The sequence below is a fragment of the Cornus florida genome, unplaced genomic scaffold (assembly GCF_030987335.1).
Source record: "Cornus florida cultivar Cherokee Brave unplaced genomic scaffold, ASM3098733v1 CherokeeBrave_3.0.0_Hap2_Chr01, whole genome shotgun sequence".
Taxonomy (NCBI): domain Eukaryota; kingdom Viridiplantae; phylum Streptophyta; class Magnoliopsida; order Cornales; family Cornaceae; genus Cornus; species Cornus florida.
Window position 1 is genome coordinate 6,566,408 of NW_026775571.1, and position 9,974 is coordinate 6,576,381.

The 9,974-nt window shown below is 36.5% G+C and overlaps 1 pseudogene; it reads right to left on the bottom strand.

Moving 5' to 3' along the window:
* Positions 1-5,951: 5,951 nt before the first annotated feature.
* LOC132282906 (small nucleolar RNA R71) lies at positions 5,952-6,050 on the bottom strand (annotated as a pseudogene).
* Positions 6,051-9,974: the final 3,924 nt, after the last annotated feature.

Genomic DNA, 9,974 nt, shown 5'->3' on the forward strand with positions numbered 1-9,974 from the left:
TTTTCTTGTATGAAATTTAATTCACCTAGTTGTACCTAGTATAGAATTAACTTGTATCATGATATTAAATTTGGCCTTGATATGAACTTTAACATATATTATTTGAGACGGCCCTGGTTTTAAGCTAGTACCTCCTGTGATGAATTGAACATAGATCCGATAGTGAATCCAGAAAGCGGAAGCAAAAAAAATAGAACCCAAGTCACTAAAGATACAATACGTCTCTAAGAAACCAAAGTGACCGTCCAAGAGGCGACGAAACTCAATGAGAACTGACGCAAATGAAAAAGATCAAAAATAGACCAAGTATGCCTCCAAGGGCAAAATAGTCTTTTTTAAAAATATAGATTCGGGTACTACCGAGCACACCAATGGAAAGACAATAAAAAACTAATCAAGATGGACTCAAGAATTGCATGATTCGGAGTCCGGACGAAGGAGAAACGACAAAACAACGAAAAACGGACATACAAAGCAAAAAGGGTAAATTGGTAATTATTCAGGAAGATCCGGGTGCAACCGAGTACACAGTTGGAAAGACAACAAAAAAATAGTCAAGTTCAAAATTTTTTTTACTCGTTTAGGAGTCCGAACGAGGGAGAAAGGTCAAAAACAAAAAGAGGGTCATGATAGCTACAGTGCTGTCGACCCACTGTTGCTGCAATTGAGAGTAAAAACGGGCATCTAAACGGACTTTTTTGGAAAAACGCAAAGAAGAAACCCCCCATAAAATCAAGTTTTCTACCCGGTTATATGAACAAAAACAAAAAAAAAAATACATAGAAAAATGCCCAGAATGCCCCCTAGAAAATAAGGTCAAGAGGGTAAAAATCATTCCTAGCTACTGCCTAAGGAAAGGAAATGGGGCTTCGGGAGGTTTTTAAATTGTCTAAATTAAAAATGTAATCTTAAAATACACCCACAAGACCCCCAGAAGTTTTGGATCATTTGTCATACTTTTCAAAAAAAAGTCGATGAATAGTACCAAGTACACTTGTATTAAAAATCAACATAAAACCTGGCAGCAAAGATTTTTCGAAAAAATATGGGTTTTTAAGGGCCAAGATAACGTTTTCTGCAAAAACACAAGGAAGAAAACCCCCCCGCCCCCAAAATTGAGTTTTCTACTAGCGGGAGCACGGGCAAAAATGAAAAAAACATATTGTGAAATACCTAAAATGCCCTTGGAACAGAATAGGGTAAAAACTCAAAAAAATGCAACCTTAAGTTTTTGTTTCATCAAGAAGGGTATTGTTTGCCAAAGTGAACATGTAAGTCTATGTAATATTATAAGGTAGACGTACTACAATATCTTACGGCCTCATGGCATGTTGTATGTAAAATATGACCCTTCAATGCATGAAATCTCCTAACTTCCATAAGCAACAATGAAGTTAAAAATTTGCATACATATCACATAAGTGTCTTTGGTCCTTGGCCTTATTACATACAAGTCAAATACATTGCATAGAGTGTACTTATGTACACATTACATAAATGGAATCAAATATACATATTTTGACAAATAAGGCTACAAGTGGCATTTCAAGCCAACCCTTACAAGAATTAAAACCTTCAAGTCTACAATCATCCAAGCAATGATGATCATCACGAACCAAGTCTTCGTACCTGAACAAAACCCCCAGTAACTTCGGGGTGAGTAAACAAGTTTATTCGTAGGGAATGAGTATGCATCGACTCGATTTCTTACAGATTTTTACATTAACATGAAACAATTCAAAAGGGTGATGCCACTTAACGTTTTTGTAAAAGGTTAAACTCAGGGAGCATCCTGAACTACCTTAGAACATTTCTAGCATAAATCACATCATGTATGCAATTCCAAACAACATAAGAGCATGTTATACAAAGCAACATGATATAGATTCTCAAAGCTATCAACTTAAAATCTAAAGTGCAAAAACAACTAAAGTGGGTCATGCAACCTAACGTCTATATTCCAAATGAACCTATAGGATCATTCCTAAGCTACATTTGAACATTTAGCATAGATGTACTTAATAACATCAAAATTTTACAATGATTTGTTAAAATCATAAAGTAAAGATGTACTTAACAACATCGAAATTTTACAATGATTCATTAAAATCATAAAACATAGATGTACTTAACAACATCAAAATCTCCAACAACTAAAACCACAAGTCACAATTAAACATGATTGTCAACTTGGAATTGAATGTGAAATCAAATAGTGGAATACTTGGACATCAAATCTTGGATAATGCCAAGAACTAAACGGTTATTCTGAGCATTAACCCAGTGAGAATACCACCCTAGTGCGCACTATAAATATGGAGAACTCATACCTCTGTCACTAGAGCCAAACTCTAGCCATGTCACTTGTAACAACAATGTCCCAAGACTCCAAAATAAACCAAATAAGTTCACAACTAATACATAATTTATGTAATGCATGAAATCACTTTCCATGCACAAGTACGTTGAAACCATACAATCCATGCCTTAGAGTTTAAATTATAAAATGGCATATATAATGTCAATTATAAAGTGTGCAATTCATTACACAAGGCAACTATATATTCCATTAAGAAAACATGTTCTCATTAATATAAATATAACAATAATGTTATCCAATGCTCAAAACACAACCAACTGAATATACAAAAGTCCAAGTCCATGATTTGAATATAGAAACAACTTCTAAAACACAAATAGATCTGTGGAGCTATTAGATAGAATTTAATTAAACAAAATAATTAAATTCTCTAGATTTCAAAACATATTCAAATAACCTCAAATTAATATATGTTAAAGGACATAGCATGGTCATCACATATATCATATCAAAAGTGCAAGATGAGTAAGATATCTGGTGAGTGCTGAAAAGTGCGCTTTTAAATCCCTTAAGCTTAGGTATTCTAGAACCTTTTTCTATCTTATTTTTCAGCTTTAGATTGATTTTGTATTATTTTCATTTCCAGGTACTTATCCCCAAAATAAGCTATCTCAGCTAAATAAGAGCATAATTGAAGCAATCTTGAGATGAATCAAAGAATGGAGCAAAGTGGGCGAAAAAGGAAGCAAGTGGTGGAAATTCAGCAAGTTCGATCGATCTCAGAAAATATTCGATCGATCGAAAGTTCATCGATCTCAGCATTTCAAGATGGATCCAAGCTCTTTTATCCTTATCCAAAGATCCCACAAAGTTCGATCGATCCAACTTTCTTCCGATCGATCGAAAAGATTCCATCTTATCCAGTTTTACCACCCTACCTACCACACTGGTCTCTTTCCCAAAAATATCTTCAAAATATCTCAGATTTGTCTTTATCCAAAAAGGCGCCGCTATAGAGGATCGATCCAGCTAAAGTTCGATAGATCTCAGCCATATTCGATCGATCTAACTTCCCAAAGTGCAAGAAAATCTAATTTCCAGCTCATTAAAAGTTGTCTCATATCCAATCATTGGAACGAATAGTAGTGTACGGGCCCAGTTTATTGGGGGTGATATTTAACTTACCTATATAAGGAATATGAGCCATTCTTGACATATAGTAGATAGATACACTAGAGACACAATTTCCATATTCTTAGCAAGGAAGAAAAGAAGGGAGAAAGCTAGAGACACAAGCTTGGAGTTCTTCCATCAACCAAGAAGAGGAGCAACATCTACCATGGAGTTAGCCCTGGAGGGTTGGAAGACACCATCCATGAGTGGCTAGACATCCTCTTAGGGCTAAAGTTAGCCCTAAGCATGTTTTCTACATCTAGACTTATATATTTTTGAGGGGATTTGTATTGTGATACATGTTTTGACACTTTTATATATATAGATCTTGTTTATTCAATGATTTGTGTGGTTTAATGCTTCCAATTGATCATTTCATTCTATCCATATGTCTATGTATGCTAGAATAGATGTTCATGTGTTTGTCTCTATTTCTTGTGTTATTGATGCATGTCTATGTGTATTAATGCTATAGATCTAGAGATTGTCAAGACATATTGCTTAATGGAATGTTCTTGTGGTTTATTTGATGGTTCATACTCATTTCTTGATGGATTGTGCCTCTTCCTTAGTTTAATTAGTTTAATTTCATATCATTAGCTTAATTGTAGTGTAGTTATAGTTTAGATGTTAATTGGGAGGACAATCCATGCTTGTTGTTTGATGTTCCATACTTATGAAAGCAAGTAGCCTATGTCTCTAACCTTGTGATGTGTTTGGATTGCGAGCTTAAAGAAATGATTAATGGCTTAGTTTGATATATTGTGCTATCCAGCATGTTGCTTAGACAATATATGCTTAATTTGCCATCCATATTTGTTGAAACAACCACACACACACACTATGTTGCAATACATGTTTTCCTCCTCATTAATCATTCATTAAGGGTGTAGAAAAGGTATGCTTAGTAGTGATCTCTAAACCCCAAGATCTCTCTCTTATTTTCTCTCCATTACCTTTAATTGTTTACTTTAGTTTAAATTGCATCTTAGTGTAATTCAACCACCAACCAATATTTTGATCACTCGACCTACTAACCCTAATCTCAATTCCACGACCTAGTACGACCCACCAACCCTTAGGACGATCCCTACTTGCCCTAACTACTTTTTTAGTGAAAGGTAGTAGTGGCAATTTCTAAATGTAAAACTTGGCCACATTCATCATAGTCTAACACCATTATGTTTTGGTTCAAATTTTCGGTGGGCTGCGACAACATGCACCAAGTTTTTGGCGCCATTGCCGGGGATTGATTGAAGGCAACGTCGTATTTGTGGAATCATTTGGGATTTAATACTCTTTTGATCATGTCTTTACTTTGTTTTTATTTTCATTTTGATTACTTATTATGTTGGTTCTTGTTTGACTAGGTGCATTGAGCTAGAAGGTGAGCAAAGGAGCATTCCAAGTAAGAAGCTAAGCAAAAGCAAGGAAGAAGCTAAAATCTAAAAAAAATTGCAAGGCTAAAATTGAAAATTGAATTAAAGTGCTAAAGGACCCTTTGTGAGCTCTTTCTTAACTCAATCTCTAGTTAAATCGTCGGCCTGCGTGGAGGCTTGTATTTCAATTCTTAGATAAATCGTTAGCCCACGTGGAGGCAATTTACTTTTCTTTGCATATTGTTGATAGCACGGGAGTATGGGATCATTGTATGTGGAGGAAGTTTGTTGATTGTTGATTTGTTGTGAAGGTGAAGTGTTTATTCATTACTTGTTGCTTGTTATGTTTTGTTATGCATGCATGGTCGTAAATCATTGAAACCTACTATTGTCCTTCTTAATTTTCATCTTGAATCCGTTGTTCGAAACCCTAGGGGAAGAGCAAGTTCTAATCAATCCATTTTATCAATGGAAAGACATAATGAGGACCATGTAGAGGACCTTGGTCACATAGACCAACAAGGCATCCTCCACCCCAATGTGCATCATGACAACATGCAAGTACCATTAGGTATGTTGAGGCCATTCATTCACCCACCATAACAATAAGGCCAAGTTCCATTAGGAATGCCAAAGCCAATCTATGCTCCACAACCTCCCATCATTCAAGGCAATCAAGGTGCCCATGTTACACCTCCAATTGCTAATCCTCCCCTTGCTTTAAGAGATCACTATGTGCCTAATGAATACAATGCACCCACATGCATTCAATTGCCACCATTTAGAGCATACCACTATGAGATCAAACCATAAACCATTCAAATGCTTCCTAATTATCATAGACTTCCTAGTGAAGAACCTTACAAGCATTTGGATGAGTTTCTTGAAGTATGTTTCATCGTGAGATACACGGACATGCCGGAAGAGGTATTAAGGTTTAAAATTTTTCCATTCACCTTTAAAGACAAGGCAAAATACTGGTTTAACAATCTTAGGCCTTTTTCAATAACTTCTTGGGTAGAAATACAACAAGAGTTCTTGAAGAAGTACTATCCGGTTTCTAAGACCAATGCCATGAGAACCTCAATTCGAGAGTTTTCACATGGGGATGGGGAAACGTTCCATGAGGCATGGGAAAGATTCAATGAATTGCTTAGGAAGTGTCCACATCATGACATGCCCAAATGGCAATTAGTTCAACATTTCTTTGAAAGCTTATCGGACAATTATAAGGGTATGGTCAATGCTTCCATGGGTGGCTCTTACATTGATAGGCATGAGGATGATGTGTGGTGTCTTTAAGAGAGCATGAGTGAAAATTCTTTACATCAAACTTTATCTTCTAAGAATGGTAGGAATTCAAGTAAAAGGAAGAGTGTTGGCTTACATGAAGTTAACCATTCCAATGAAATAGCCGCCGAGATGAAATCCTTATCTCAAAGGTTTGATCAATTCTTGATCAACCAAAACTCGGCAAATCAAGTATCTTCCATCCCCAACCATTCCCATCATGCATCCAATGAGACATGTATGACTTGTTCAAGTGTTTTACATTCTACTTCCAATTATCCTCATAGACATGTTCAAAGTGAGCATCATGAACAAGTCAATACAGCTTTTGTTAATCAAGGGAATAATCCTTATAGCAATCACTATAATCCTAGTTGGAGGAATCACCCGAATTTCTCTTGGAGAAACCAAGGGGAAGGCTCAAACCCTCCCCAAGGTGGTTTCCAAGGGAAGTATGTTCCACCTCCGATGCAAAGCCAAGGTTCCCAAGGTTTTAGATCATCATTTCAATCACAAGGAAATCAATTTTCTAATTCTCATTTTCCTAATCAACCTTCATATTCTCAAGGAAATTCTAGGAGTCCCGCTTTTGAAGAGAAAGTTTTGACCGCTCTAGGCACTCTAGAGGCAAACACTCAATTGCTTCATTCTCATTCTCAATCCATTGCTAAGCTAGAAACCCAAGTAGGGCAAATAGCTAGTACTTTAAATGCTAGAAAGAAAGGGAAAATGCCTTTGAATGCCCCACAAAAGCAACAATGTGTTGTAGAGACTCATTCCTCATCGGAAGGTCACACAATAGAGCATGTCAATGCAGTGACAACCTTAAGAAGTGGGAAGATTGTGGACAACCAAGTATGTATGTCCAATGAAAAGAGTGAACCGGTGCAACCCAAAGTTGACACCCGTCCCGTTTCTCATCCTATTCCTCTTTCATTGCATATGCATGATCTTTCAAATGAGAACACCTTAAAAAGTGATTTGAAAAGTGATTTTGAAAAGAAAAATTTGCAAAATGATTTCAAAACTTCTTGTGTTGAAGAGACTTCAAAGAAAATTCCTGAAAATGTTTTTGAGCCAAGAGCTCCATTTCCGGATGCCTTAAAATTATCCATTTCAATTGACAAGCAAATGACCAAAACAAATGAAATTATGGATGTGTTTAGGCAAGTGAAAGTCAATCTTCCACTTTTAGATGCAATCAAGCAAATTCCGGCTTATGCCAAGTTTTTGAAAGACTTATGCACCCAAAAGAGGAAGAACAAAAGACGAGCACCTAGGAAAGTGGTCTTAACCAAGCAAGTAAGCTCAATTTTGCAGCATAACACTCTTCCAAAGTTTAAGGACCCCAGTTCACCTACCACTTCATGCATCATTGGAGATCATATCATTAATTGGGCTCTTCTTGACTTAGGAGCAAGTGTTAATCTTCTTCCATACTTGATATATGTCAAATTAGGCTTACGAGACTTGAAACCGACGTCGGTGGTTTTGTAACTTGCCGACCGATCCATCAAAAAACCTAGGGGCATCATTGAGGACGTATTGATTAAGATTGATAAATTCGTCTTCCCCATTGATTTCGTTGTCATTGACACGGAACCGGTCCCGAATCCTAAGAGCCAAATTCCCGTTATCCTTGGCCGTCCTTTCTTGGCAACCGCGAATGCCAACATTAATTGTAAGATGGGGATAATGAAGATCTCATTTGGCCACATGAAGGTGAAGTTGAATATCTTCAGTCCGACCCCCAATTCATTTAACAAGCATAAAGAAGTGAATGTTGTAGAGAAATATTATGACCATGAATGTGAAGGAATAGAGTCATTGTGTGAAACCAAAATTTCAAAAAGTTTATCTTCAACCCTGAATTCTAAGAAAGTAGTTTCAAAATCTTGTTTTGAAAGGGCATGGAAGCCCAAAGATCATTGTGACCAAGGACCAAAAATTTCTTTTGAACCTAATCCAACAAGTTCTCTAGGGAACCATTTGTTGGGAGGAGTTCAAAACATTTATCACCCCATCATGGAGGGAATGCACTGCATGATGTTTGACCCGGGCTAAAAGAGCCCAACGTCTTACTAGAGACGTTAAAGACTAGTACATTTCATAGGGTGTCATAACCCTATTCCTCCCTCATTTCTATTTTAAATTTCATTTTTTGCGAAGTCTAGATATTTGTTTTAAGTTCATATACATTGCTAGGAACTGTGATTAGGATTGCATGCACTTTCATGTTGGAAATGAGCATTTTGCATAAGTTCGATCGATCTCCAAGGAGGTTCGATTGATCGAACTCCATACATGCATCAAAAGGTTCTCTGTCCCATCGATCGAACATGTCTGCAGGTTTTTGCATGTTCGATTGATCAGAGTTTATCTGAGATCGATCTTGGAGAGATCGATCTATGTTATTTGATTTACTGCTTTGAATTTTAAATTTTAAATAATAAATTATATATATTTTATTTTGTTTTATATTCCAAAAATAGTTTATTTTATTTTTGTTTATTTTTATTTTTATTTTTATTTTTATTTTTATTTTATTTTATTTTATTTAGTTTTATTAAAAAAAATAATAATAAAAATAAATAAATAAATTCAAAAGCTTCAAAACAATTTTGTCTTTTAGTAAGGAGAGATCGATCATAGTTCGATCGATCTGAGTTTCAGTTCGATCGATCGAACTGGTAACGGAATGTTTTTAAAAATCAAACTTAGGGTTGTTAGATCAGTACCACAGATTGATCTAACACCCTCACCTTCATCCCTCACCGCTGCAACTCACTTCCCCACCTCCGGCGAACCCTCCAGCGAGTCCACCTCATCTCGAATCTCTCTCCTTTATCCCGGATCTCGGATCTCATCTCCCTTTCAGCTCATCTCTCGGTTTTAGGTAAGATTTGAAGCCCCTCTTTTGATTTCAAGCATTCTCCATGAATTTATGCTTTATATGTTAGATCTAAGGTGTTTTGATGATGAATCTTGCCATTGATGAAGCTTGAAACTATGTATATATGTGTGTATATATGTATATATAGGTTTTATATTTTTTTGATTTTAATTCTTGATTTTGGGGGTCACGGGCCAAGGAAAGTGACCAAATATGTTGATTTGTTATGTAGAGGGGCCCACAAGCTTGTTTGTGAGGCCCCCGTGTCATCTACGTCACAGATCTGTGATTTTTCGAATTTCATTTCACAGTTCTATCGATCGAAATTTTTCTCAGATCAATCTATAATAGATCGATCTCACTTAATCATGATCGATCAAACTTGCATCGATCTCATATTTTTGTGATTGATCGAGCTTCACAGATTTGCATCACACACTTTACACACCATCTCTTGTGTTTCATGCTATCTCATACATGCCCAATGCTTGTGTTTTCCATATTGGATGCATTCCATACTTATACTGTCTAGCATGTTTCACATCATGTCACTTATTCTTCGTCACTTGTATAGATTCATGTTCCTTATCTGTTTTGTCTATCTTATATGGCATACATAATTCTATAAACTATGTTTTAATTCTTTATACCGGCACTGACTTCCTTTTTGCAAGTTTTCCTTTTATTTTACAAGCCATGGCTAGGGTCAAGACTGTTGCTCGTGGACATTATCACCGCAGGACCAGGCAGAGATTGGACGATGAGGCAGGTCCATCTCACGTCCAGGACCCCATTTCTGAGCCCGAGCCAGCAGAGCCTACTCCACCTCAGTCTCCATCCGATAGTAGACTACAGTCTTCGGCTGAGGCATCTTCTTCACAGGCTGACGCTGAGGCTGAACATATACCATCTCCATCAC